Below are 13,846 nucleotides of genomic sequence, written 5' to 3' on the forward strand. Positions count from 1 at the left end.
ACGAACATGTTAAAAGAGATAACCCAGTCGGAAAACAGTAAGTTATATTAAGTACGATAACACCGTCCTCAATCCATATGGTGTCACTTGATAAATTGTCATCTATGTTAAGCCGAACAATCAAGACCATACACAATCGCTGAACATTGGTCAGGAGATCAAAACCTGATGTTATCCATAAGAAGATTGGTTTCAAGTCTTCCGCGTTGGATACAAAATCATATATATTTAAGCCCGAAATTCCTGTTTAATCTTTACTTAAACATTGAAATAACATGAGATCTGCTCAGAAAGTGTTTTAAAAAATTAACTAATAAATCTTTATTCACCATTAATCAAAACATCGATGATGTTTAATCAATGTATTATAAATTCAGATACTATATATATGAATAATAACAATTTATATTGAACAGATATAAGACCAAATCTAATGCAGTAATTTCAATTTCTGTTTTATATTAAAAAAAATTAACATCTATTGACCACTACAAAAGAGTTTAGTCCAAGTAAGAACAATCGAATATTGTCTCAGATGAAGTGACCTTTGTAAATGAATTTATACTTTTTAAGGTGAAACACACTGTACCTAACAACATTCTGGAAATATGATTCTAGATATTAGATGCATGCACAATATAAAACAAAGCCAACAGTATATTTATATTCAAGAAATGCATTATCTGTCGTATCTTCATTTATTTGTTTTCGTTAACAATCGCCTATAAAGGCAAAGTTGGACGAATCATGTGCATGTAAAAGTGTTTTTATCAAAACGCCTTGAGCAAGAACATGTATGCAGATTTATCTTGTGCAATTTAAAATATATGAAATACTCAAAATATCGTTATTAATAATAGACTGACAAATTGAATAGTTCATCTTACATTGATTATCCAAACTGAGTCCAATATAAAGAATGTATTATTTTAGAAGATCATTTTGCGGTCAGCAGAAAAATACAGCAATTTCTACCTCATGAATAGAATACCGTAGCTGTATTTGGCAAAACCTTTAGGAATTTTGGTCCTCAATGCTCTTCAAATTTGTTCTTTATTTGGCCTTTAAAAAAAGATTTGATTCGAGCGTCACTGATGAGTCTTTTGTAGACAAAACGCGCATCTGGCGTAAATATAAAAATTCAATCTTGTATCTATGATGAGTTTATTCATTCAAAAGTCATGTAAATATAAATAATTTAAGGGTTAGAACTGGGTTATAGAAGTACTAAGGAGATATATTTATTGACTTTCTCATTATTCAAGTCATAACAAAATACCACAATTTGATATTAATTAGTATTGTAATTTTCATTGTTATTAATAAAAGTTATATCAGTATTACAAATCTAATCTTGAATTTTATCCTAATTCTATCTTACTTTTGGATTTTTTTTTTATAAATTTAATTGTGACGTCACGTTGTGCGTTGATGGCTTTGGCTGTGAATTTTTATGTGCTGGTTTAGGTTGTTTTTTGTAATGTATCAGTTTTTATTTTCTGTAGTTAGTCACCACCTCGGTTTTATCATGTATATCTATTATATAGGCATTTTATAAAATTTTACTCTTTGCAAAACTATAAATTATTCTAAATAATAAGGATGTTCTTATCCCAGACAGGAAACTCTTGCCGTATTGGGGACAACATTTTGGAACTTTTGGTCCTCAGTGCTCTTCAACTTTATACTTGTTTTGGCTTTTGAACTGTTTTCATCTTAGCGTCACTGGGTAGTCTTGTGTGGACGAAACGTGTGTCTGGCATATTAATTTTAAAACTGGTACCTTTTGTTAGCCATTTTTCGTGTGTTTCTCGGTCCTATATGTTCTCCCATTTATATGTATTGTTGTCCTATCATGTAATGTTGTCATTTTAATGTTATATTTAACATTGCCATAAAAGCGGGAGATTTGGCATGCCACAAACCAGGATCAACCAACCAATTTTCTTAAAATTTCCTGTGACAAGTCAGGAAATGGCCGTTGTTATATTATAGTTCGTTTCTGTGTGTGTTACCGTTTTATGTTGTGCTTCTGTTATGTCGTAGTTCTCCTCTTATATTTAATGCGTTTCCCTCAGTTTTAGATTGTTACTAAGATTTGTTTTTTCTCAATCGATTTATGAATTTCGAACAGCGGTATACTACTGTTGCCTTTATTTGAGAAGATTTATTTGTTCATCAATCCGAGTACAATATAATGCTATTATCAAATATATTAGTACAAACATAGTACATAGATAGTGACAGACTGTCAAAACATTCAACTTAGCGTCAGCTCGTCCAATGAAAGAGATGTTTTATAGTCTTGGGAAGTTCAATCAACGTTGAATATTTAGATGTAGACACGCCAATCAATTCCAAGGGTCATCGTTCCATTCTAAACATTACTGACTGTCCTTATAAACTTGACTACAGTTTCATTTGGGACCATATAACTTTCACTTAAACACAAGGAAACACTGCAAAAAGAGACTTTTTTTTCAGAATATATTGTAGAAACGAATTTAGTCTAAATAATCTTCTTTTTGTTCTGTAAGGCAAATTGATAGATTCATATCTTTGTAAATTTAAATGTATCCTAGCCTCATAAACAGTTATTTGTTTCGGATATATTTTTTGTGGCAAATTTAAAAAAACAATTATTTTACCTGAACTGTCCAGACAAAAGAATTTTAATAGTTTTGACAATTTATTAACATATTAACAAATATTAACGCTACATTTGAAAAATTATTCAAGATATGTGTCTTTTCTTCATATTCTAACAGCCATGTGTTTTTACAAATGAGAACACCTGCAAAAACACACAATAACACACACCTTCTATTAAATATGACCTCTGTTAAGGGTGCTACACAATGTTTCCTATTAAATATATTATAAACATAAAATTCAACGGTGAATTTCAACAAGACTTTGGCGGATAATACATGGACTCCTACCCTTTAAATGGTCCTTAATTTTTTAATCTTTACCAACTATTTAATAAATTGTAATTCAAGTTCTATACCATGTAACGATTGTTATTTCTTTAAAAATATGATTATAATTGTTCATTTGCATATAAGGAGGCATATTGATTTTTGTTTGTGATAGCAGTGTTTTCATTGTGCCTTCCATATCAACTGATATCATCCATTGTATTACAGTATCGTTATTTTCCCTCAGTTTTAAGTTTTCAATACTGTGTTTTGTAGATTTGGGTTTGTTTTTTTTACTGTGTTTCGTAAAATATGATGTCGTTGTCAGTTTTCAATTGTATTATGACTCTAGATATTCATGCTGTATCATCCGTCTCTCTCCGCCTCATTTATAGAGAAATTTGTCTCATACCTGACAACAGTCGTCATACAAGTACAAGACTCTATGACAAACGAGACATTTCCAATTTTAATATTTTAAAACAAATCCTCATCTTAGCAGCAATACTTGTGTATGGATCGGAATTTCTCATTACATACAATATTCAATAGATTGCATCCGCTACTGAGACTTTGAATAAATTAATTGTTCTCATATTAAAAGATTAACGAACCAGGGTTTTCCCAAATAGCGTTTTGACCTTTTCTCAAAAATGTTCATCGAAAGTATCATTCCCTCATATATGAATATTAATGTCTACGATACGGTTATTAAAAGATAATCTAGAGTTAAAGACTATATGTTTTGAAGTTGTATATCTTTGTATTTTCTTCACAAATTAACCTTTATTGTCCGTGAGTTAATTTGTTTCTTTTAATATGTCTCTTGGTGTGACTCGGTAAATATGCATCTACCTATCGTGATTTTTGTTTGAGCTTACTTAAAGCAAGTGGGTCTATATATGTGATTTGAATCAAGTGTAAATTAAACGTATTTATCATTCACAAATTCGCTTAGCCAAAGATTAATATTGTTTGTATCATTATTAGGTTTTTATCATACAGGTGCATATGTTTTAACTGTTTCCGTTATTCTATCATGGTTATATTTTAGCTTTTAAGTATTAGGTTTCCAGCGCTCCTGATAAAGGAACATAAAAATGCTAAAAGCGCTCTATTGTTTTTACCTTTTAAAGCAATGGTTCGATCTTGCTGTTGGTTGACTATCAGATCCTGACGGTATCATTATTTAAGTAGTCAGTAGTACTGGCACCGATATGAATTATGGTTTTTTTTGTTCTTTAATCGTCTGTTTATAGACTCATAAGTCACGAAAAATGTAAAGTTTTCCCTCTATCTGGCAATTGTCATGATTTGACTATCATTTAAGGTCTTTTTTATATAGCATAAAGCTTTTCAACAGTTAATGTTTTAATACATCCTTGGCTTCCAAATATTCGACTTTGAGCGTTCTGGATGAAGGTTACAACAGAAAGGCGACACAGACTCACGATATGTATGAAGTATTATGTTGATATTTTAAAATACGGGGAATCAACATAACTTTATCATTGTGAAATCGATTCAGACGCACGAAATTAATGACTTTTCTTTAATTAATTACACTGGGTCGATACCATTACTTATGGATCTTAAAAAGCGATAAGTGTCCAAACTAAATTTGCTCTCAAAAATTTAATAAAGTAAGTCAATATAAAAGGAAGAGGCAGCTATAAAGATTCATAAAATGTCTTACATGAAATGAATACTAATAAACTTATTGTTTAGGTAATGATACTTTAATCTTAAATATGTTGTTATTTATATTCATTGTATTCATCAATTCATATGACATCTAAGTTTACTATTTATTTCTATTTTTAATTTGAAAAGATTTTGCAGAAATTTATAAGATTATATGATCTTACTATGTTTAAAACAATAACCTTTAGGTCTTCGAACTCAATCTTTACCGATCAAGAACAGCTAAACGGAGTTCATACGGAGACTGTGTATCATCTGTACCTGTTTTCATGTTTTGAGTAGAATCATGTTTAGAGAAAACTAGTTAGATTAATTTGTCATCAGTCAATTCACTGGAAATTAATCAGTTTCTATTGAGATACATTTAACTATAAAGAAGTCTCGATTATATAACAACGATTATAAGAATATCTTGTCCATGTCCTATAGATGTCAAAGATTTACAACGCTTACATCATGCAATTGTTTTGTTCAATACATAATCCGGTTTGACATTTATAGATGACAATGTCCACTTCACAAGCTATTCCGTTGTTTGATAATTCTAAACAAAAACAAAATCTAAAACAGTCTTTCAAACAAATGAACACTGTAGAAAACTAAAAAAAACTTTCAGTACATTGTTTTCAATGGTATGTACTTTCTGACATGAATATTGTGTTATCTGTGTAAATGTTTCTAGAGATTGGGAGTCGGAGCTACTTTGAAATTTTCTATTTCTTAGTGACAGTTTAATTATATTAAAATTATTATTACAGTAAATGCACTATAGAAAACATATATTATTATGACATTTATATATTAAGAAATAAAACATGGACGTCTAAGATTTTTTGGAAATTGTCCATGTCAAAATTCACATCAAATAATTTGATTCCATTATTTATCATTATATGTAGACGAACACGAACTCCACCAACATTTGAGGATTATATATTTAGTTACGGTGCGTGTAACAGATCCAATCAACAACTGAATACTTATCTTGTATTACTGGTATGATACCGCTGCTAATGTGGTCAGTGCTTTCGAATTTCGCAATAACATGATTTAAAAAAATGAGCTAAACTGTTGATCAAATTTGAAGGGATGTATTAAAAATAAACAATATTCCAATTCCCCCAAGCCAAGCTAATCCCCCCCCCCCCCCAAAAAAAGGTTTAAAAAAATAAAAAAAATTGCTCTTCAAGTGTTGAGTTAGTTATACATATTTAATGGTTTTTTTTAATTATGTGCGTTCAAAGTTAAGGATTATCCAATAGAAAAAAATCTTCGGATTGAAGAAAATTGTACTGTTACATCTCAGGGTTTTTCCTCAATTTTACAAGCGTTTTTCATTTGAAGCAAAGATATCATCTCGAAATAATTCTATAGTAAGTAGGAACCAAAATAAACAGAATAAGTAGTAAAACGAAATTCATAGAAGAGGAACGAAAGATACCAGAGGGACAGTCAAACTCATAAATAGAAAATAAACTGACAACGCCATGGCTAAAAATTAAAATGACAAACAGACAAACAGTAGTACTCACGACACAACATATTTAAATAAAGAATAATCAACACGAGCCTCACCAAAAACTCCGGAAGGGTAAGCAGATCCTGCTCCACATGTGGCACCAGTCGTGTTGCTCATGTTATAACTTATCCGGTAAATAGTCTAATGCGGTAGGTCACATTCATGAAAGGGAAGGGGATTGTAGTTACGACGTAAGGAACATATCTGATATTATCTGTGAAACGGTTATTCCATAAAAGTCAACAAACTTGTGATGGCGTCCGTAACATTAACGAAGGGATGATTTCAACTTCACCTTTAGATTCTTGGTTAAATAGCTTCCTTGTGAGCAGCAACAGCTGAATAGATAGCATGTTTTTGGTTAAGGTAGCACAATAAAAAGATTTTTTCACTCCCAATCAGACAACTTCAAACTGATGTAATTCATTTCATCCTTCTTTATATTTTATAAATGAGGTACCAAAAGAAAGAAGAAAGATTAATCTTTCAAATTGTGATAATTTCATTTTTGACGTAATTATTACATAATCAATTGTTATGTAATTAGTTGCTATATTGTGATGTCCACACTTAAATGAATTTATCGTCTTTGTTCTTCATAGCATTCCTAAATATTTTATAGATTCTTGTACAACACAGCATGACCTCTAAAACTGTGTCTCAGATTTCCAAAAACATCAATCGAACACAATTTATACCCAATTGATCTCTTATGAATTGATGTTCCAAACTTCATTGAAGTGAGAGAATGAAATACAATATAAAAAATCTGAGACACGGTTTTGGAGGTCAAACTGTATCTTTGGGTACCTCATTTATAAAATTTAAAGAAGGATGAGTGGAATTACATCAGTTTAAAGATGTCTGATTAGGGATGAAAAATCTTTGTATTGTGCTACCATGCATAAATTTATATATAATATTTTAAATTTTATATACATTAGTGTACGCTCTACCTAAACCTTGCATTGTTTCAAAAAATCAAAGGAGTAAAGTACTTATAACGGAAATTGATAGTAAATTACTTAAATGCAAATTGATAGTATATAAATAATGGAACTTAAAATGTAGAAAATATAATGGGTTTGTGTGCTTGTTTTTTTTTATTAGATATAAAGCCATTGAAAATTTAGCTGGAACTGATTCTCTCTAAATTTTTCATACAATTAACATTCTCAGCATGTTTCTATCAAATTTTTATGAACAAATAACTATTTCATAGTAAAATCCATTCAGCTGCACGTAGTGTAATGAAGTTATGTTCTTGTTTACTAGCTTGGGTCGACATCATTACTTGTGGATTGATATTAGCGTCAAGTGTCTAAACATATTTGTTCTCCGATATTAAATAATTAATGTCGATAATAGGAAGAGCCAGCAACTAAACTTATATCATATCTTATATGATATGAATCTTAATAAACATAATTATTGTTAAGGCACTTTATTGTCAAGCAAGTTTAATCGTTATTATGTTTTTATCTCCTTTCATAAATTTGTATGATATCCAAGTTGACAATTACTTTTTATTTTTATTTAGAAAAGATTTAACAGAAGCATAGAAGGTATAGCGTCCGGCTAGGATCGTGGTTTTTCGAGTGATTTGATCGGGCTTTTTCGGGTGTGACCACTTTTTTCGAGTGAATATGATCAAAAATGTAAACAAAAAGACTTCCTTTCTGACAAAACGTGATATAAAAGCTTGAGTTTAATATACAAGGTTATACAATGTTAGTATTTGAGATAAAAAGATATTACCATTCTGACATTGTTTATTTTTTTTTAAAGTTTAATTTAGCCTTACAATGCTTTTATTTAAGAATTGAATGCTTCTTTTGTAACTTCATTTGGGTGTAAGAGCGTTAACCGAAGAACACTTTGTATGAAGCGCGGAAGTGCTTTATTTTAAAAATGTGCACACGGTCAACGCTTTTACAACCCTATGAAGTTACAAAAAGAAGCATTCAATACTTATAATTAAATTTTTATCTAGGATCATGAAAACACGATTTTTATCAAGTTTTTATTTAATTTACATGTGCACTTTATTGTGGGACCTCGTGTCATCATGAATGATAAATTTTATTGTGTAATACAATCGCTTAAGGAATAACGCGATATTACAGTGTAGCCAATCAGAATAACGTATAATAATGAAACATACATCTAATGTAGTTATTCCAAAATACAGAATACAGCCATTATCATACACATACCAATGTAAATGTCGACAAAAATGCATACATAGAATCTATATATCTTAAGATATACAGAAATTTACAAAACATATTTTAATTGCATTGAAAACGACATTTTGAGACATATCCGAGTGCGTCCTTGTTTTATAGAGTGATTATACACATTTCTTAATAATATATATGTAAATATAAAAATATAATATAAAAATATTATGTGTTGGTCTATTTACGTTTAAAATCTATCATTTCTAAAGGATCATATTTAGCCTAATGAACTATTCATTGCATTGTTGATTATATATGAAATTTTATTTACATTTTATTTTGAATGACAATAAAAATGGGATTTATTTTATCACATAGCAGTTTTCTGATTCTTCTCTGCAGTCTATTAGGTTTCTTACTCTTTTTTTAATCGACAGGGTTCACTACAAGAATTAGTATTAACTGTAATCAAAAGCAGCATGAAATGAAGTTAGAATGAATATGAGTTCCCTGAAATATGTTTTCTTAACACCGTCCTTAAAGAAGCAAGTAATTTCTAAATAAATAATGGAAAGTATTTGAAGAACGCTGTCCAAAAAGAAAATTAACATTAAATTGAAAAAAGCTTCACTTTGATCAATTTAGTAATATGTTTTTGATAATTTATTGGGAATATATAATAATGTCCTTCACTCAATTACAATTATAAACTACAAAAGTCATTTTTTAAAGTCTAGAAAACCTTTTTTCTTATTCAAATTTTCGGTAAAAAAAAAACCAGACCACTTACAGGGTCTTTGCATCGGAACTAAACACATTTGTTCAAAACCAGCTGTTGGCATTACACGGGTTATGTTCTTCTCATATATGTTATGATGGTATGATACTAAACCCCTAGCGGGAAGGATTGTGCCTGATGTTCATATGATGAAATCATAATCTTTCAGTCAGTTTAATTGAAGTCTGGAGCTGGCATGCCAGTTAACTGCTAGTAGTCTGTTGCTATTTATGTATTATTATCATTTACATCAGACTCGGACATCTCTTGGACTGAATTTCAATGTGCGTATTTTTATGCGTTTACTTTTCTACATTGGCTAGAGGTATAGGGGGAGGGTTGAGATCTCACAAACATGTTTAACCCTGCCGCATTTTTGCGCCTGTCCCAAGGCAGGAGCCTCTGGCCTTTGTTAGTCTTGTATTATTTTAATTTTAGTTTCTTGTGTACAATTTGGAAATTAGTATGGCGTTCATTATCACTGAACTGGTATATATTTATTTAGGGGACGCCTCCGGGTGCGGGAATTTCTCGCTACATTGAAGACCTGTTGGTGACCTTCTGCTGTTGTTTTTGCTATGGTCGGGTTGTTGTCTCTTTGGCACATTCCCCATTCCATTCTCAATTTTATTATCATTTGTTTAAATTCCCAGACGATTTCACAGTTGTCGCATGTTTTATCACTCGAAAAAGCTCGAACTACACTCGAAAAAATGGACCGAACCATTGGAAAAACCACGATTCTAGCCAAACACTATACCTACCTTGAGAAGTATATAAAATTATATAATTTCATTGTGTTAAAAACATAATCTTAAGATCTGCAACCTCAATCATTACCGATCAGGAACAATTGTTTGTTAATTGAACGGAGGGCATAGGGAGTCCATGTATCATCTGCATTACGATAAATATGTTTTTTATGTTTTGAATAGTATCATGTTGTGAGAAATCTAGTTAGAGTAACTTTTCATCCATCAATTCACTTGAAATTGATCAGTTGCTGTTAAGATACATTTAACTATAAAGAATTCTAGATTATATAATAACGATAATAAGAATATCTTGTCCATGTCCACGATGTCAAAGATTTACACCACTTACATCATGTTCAATACATAATCCAGTTTGACATTTATCGATGACTTTAGTTTTACAAGATATTCCGTTGTTGGTGAATTCTAAAAAAAAAGGTAAATCTTTTCAAACAGAAGAATAGTGTAGAAAACTAAAACAGCATTGTTCTGAATGTGATGTACTATCTGACAGTAAATCAATCATAGTTTACAACTTAAGTATAAGGTGTCTGATTGTCTGTCACCAAAAGCTATAGTTTCCGCGAAAAGATGTCGGAGACATAATATGAAGCAGCATTGTCATTGACCTATTAACCTGCTTAACATGCTCTAAATTTAACAATGAGAGAAAACGGCTCAACAATAGAAATGTAGCGATTATTAACGAGCAGAGTAAGTCGATGGAATATTGTGGAGATAAAATATGCTAGTTTCTCTTTCGATATCAAAAGATTCTATTCTTCCTTCCAGCAAACATTGGGAATCATTTGAAATTTTGAACATAACAAATAGCAAATCAAAATACAAAGAATATACAGCATGTTTATTAAAAAATGCAAAAGCAACACGATGGGTGCCACATGTGGAGCAGGATCTGCTTACCCTTCCTGGACACCTTTGATCACCCCCAGTTTTTGATGGGGTTCGTGTTGCTTAGTCTTTACTTTTCTATGTTGTGTCTTGTTAACTACTATGTGTCTGTTTGTCTTTTTTTTAACCATGGCGTTGTCAGTTTATTGTCGATCTATGCGTTTGACTGTCCCTTTGGTATCTTTTTCCCCTCCTTTATAAATCAACTAAAACTTTGCATTGTTTCGTTAAACCAAAGGTATTAAGCACTTATTACGGTAATCAAATTAAAGTTTACACGCTTGAATCCAATATGATGATTTGTTTCAACAGAGTAGTATACTTTTTGTTATAAGTTATACTGTCAAATCGTTGTCTCAGGTAATGAAAGGGTTAAGATTTCACAACCTTTGTTTATACCACCTTTTCGTAATGTGATATGTATGGAAGTTGTAGTTTAGTGGATGTCATTAGACGGTGTCAGCCTTGTTCGTTTCTGGTTTTTTTTTTATTTTGGTGTTTTAAGCATAAATCGGCTATATAGGTGCATGTTATTCAATGGTTGTGTTTTGTTGCTGTGTAACATATAATTTTTTCATTCATTTTTTTTTTACTCTAATTAGGTATTTTACTCAATCTTTTGGTCATGTAATATGTCTGAAGCCTCTTGTACAGTGGCTGTCATATGCAGTAGACAATGTCGTCCTTGTTTGTTTCTGATTTTTTTTGTGTTTTAAGAATACATCGCCGCATTGGTTGTCGTTTGTTGTTGTGTTTCATATCTTTTTTCAATCATACTGAATCCACTTATATTCATAATAAAACTTACGATGATCATTATAAAATGCTCTGAAAAGGGTTGCTCGAAAACCAAATTAATAAAGCTTTGTTGAGAATCAACAACAAAATGACTATCCAAATGAATGTATCAAGCTTATAACTTTGTGTTACTTTAATTTAGTTATAGTTTTGTATTTCATTATCAACACATCCGAAGAGCGTGAATTCAATTTTGGTCACTGGTTTCAACAAATGAAAATATAGTTCTCAATTTATGATGAGTGTCAATTGATATACGTAATTAATTTATCATTGACATGATCTTAACCATGAGGAGTGCAACCATATACAGGTGGCATCGAAACATATTATTTTTATAGAGGCACATGTAAGGCTACATAATTGTGTAGGCTGCAAAGTGTAAAGACAAAATGCGATTTGATTGACATAGACTGAGCATCAATGTCTGTCCCTTTATTCACAACGACAGCCGTGGTTAATGATACAACGTGCTAAATAATGAAACGTAAGTTTTTTTCCGTGTATTTAAATAATTTTTTTGAACTTTAATAAAAGTATATTTTTTTGCGTAAAATAATGTGCAAAAAAAATGTATAATAACAGATAATGGGAATAAAAATCACCACAACATTTTTCCGTATAGTTAAATGTGACAATTTACATGTTCTTTGGGGACATATTGATATGAATTGTATCTCTGTATCCATTTTGCTGAAACCGTATTCAATTAAAATAATTGAATTAAATGTTATTTAAACCATTTTTGGATTTCAATCTGTGAGAATTAAAAAAAAAGGTTTATTGTTCTCTTTTTCTTCTTTATTTGTCATTTATTCTCATATAATTACTTTACCTTAATACGATGCATAAACCTATTTCTAACGCAATCTAAAATAGCAGATAATCTAGTATACATTTGTAACTCATCAAATTGAGACTTCCCAGTTTAAAACAAATCCTAAGACTGGGCCTCCAGTAATGGTGATATATATTCCTACGAAGTAAAGGAAATTTCATATCAAGAAAAAAATCGTGGCGACATTTCAAAGAAAGGGTGAAAGGTTTTGTCAAGTTTGTGCCTTCTCGTTGCCTATTCGTCTTCTTCTTAAACGTTATATTACATCCTCTTAATGTGATATGAGATAACATTACTCTGAAGTTTGTAAGAGTTACATGTGAAAGCATTACACAATTTTAGACCTTATATGAATATGCTTTGTATTACTTGTGTTAGTCTAATAGATATAGGAAGATGTGGTGTGAGTGCCAATGAGACAACTTTCCATCCAAATAAAAATTTCTAAAAGTAAACCATTATAGGTCAATGTACGGCCTTCAACACGGAGCCGGGGCTCACACCGAACAAAAAGCTATAAAGGGCCCCAAAATGACTAGTGTAAAACCATTCAAACGGGAAAACCAACGGTCTAATCTATATAAAAAAACGAGAAACGAGAAACACGTATAAATTACATAAACAAACGACAACTACTGTACATCAGATTCCTGACTTAGGACAGGTGCAAACATTTGTAGCGATATTAAACGTTTTAATGGTACCAAACCTTCTCCCTTTTTTCTGAAACAATAGCATAACATCACAACATAGAAAACCACACGATAAAATATCAATTGGAAGGCTTAACTCAATCAAAAAACGTACATAAACACACTATGAACTAATAAATTTGATCTGTACGGAGCCCTGTTGGTCTCACACATATTATAAAGTGTCTTTTAAAGTCCTGCGCTGAAGATGTGTAAAGTCTAGCGCTGGATATGTAAAGTCTAGCGATGGAGATCTAAAGTCTAGCGTTGGAGATGTAAAGTCAAGCGCTGAAGATGTAAAGTCTAGCGCTGGGGATGTAAAGTCTAGCGCTGGAGATGTGTAAAATCTAGCACTTGAGATATGCAAAGTCTAGCGCTGGAGATGTAAAGTCAAGCGCTGGAGATGTAAAATCAAGCGCTGGAGATGTAAAGTTTAGCGCTGAAGATGTAAAATCAAGCGCTGGAGATGTAATGTCTGGCGCCGGAGATGTAAAGTCTAGCGCTGAAGATGTAATCACAAAAACTTGATTGTGAGGTCAAGGTCAGTTGACATATGTCAGACTGACATATACACCTTACAATGAATTTCACACTTCAAATGTTTTTTGGCCTACCATACCTTGTAACTGAGAAACTGACCTAATCATGATAACTTGACCCTGGTCACTGGACCATGGCAATGAGGTCAAGATCAGCCAATATGTGACCGACTGACAAGTTTATGCCTCAAGTTACATAGGCACCAA

The sequence above is a fragment of the Mytilus edulis genome, chromosome 5 (genome assembly GCF_963676685.1).
Source record: "Mytilus edulis chromosome 5, xbMytEdul2.2, whole genome shotgun sequence".
Taxonomy (NCBI): domain Eukaryota; kingdom Metazoa; phylum Mollusca; class Bivalvia; order Mytilida; family Mytilidae; genus Mytilus; species Mytilus edulis.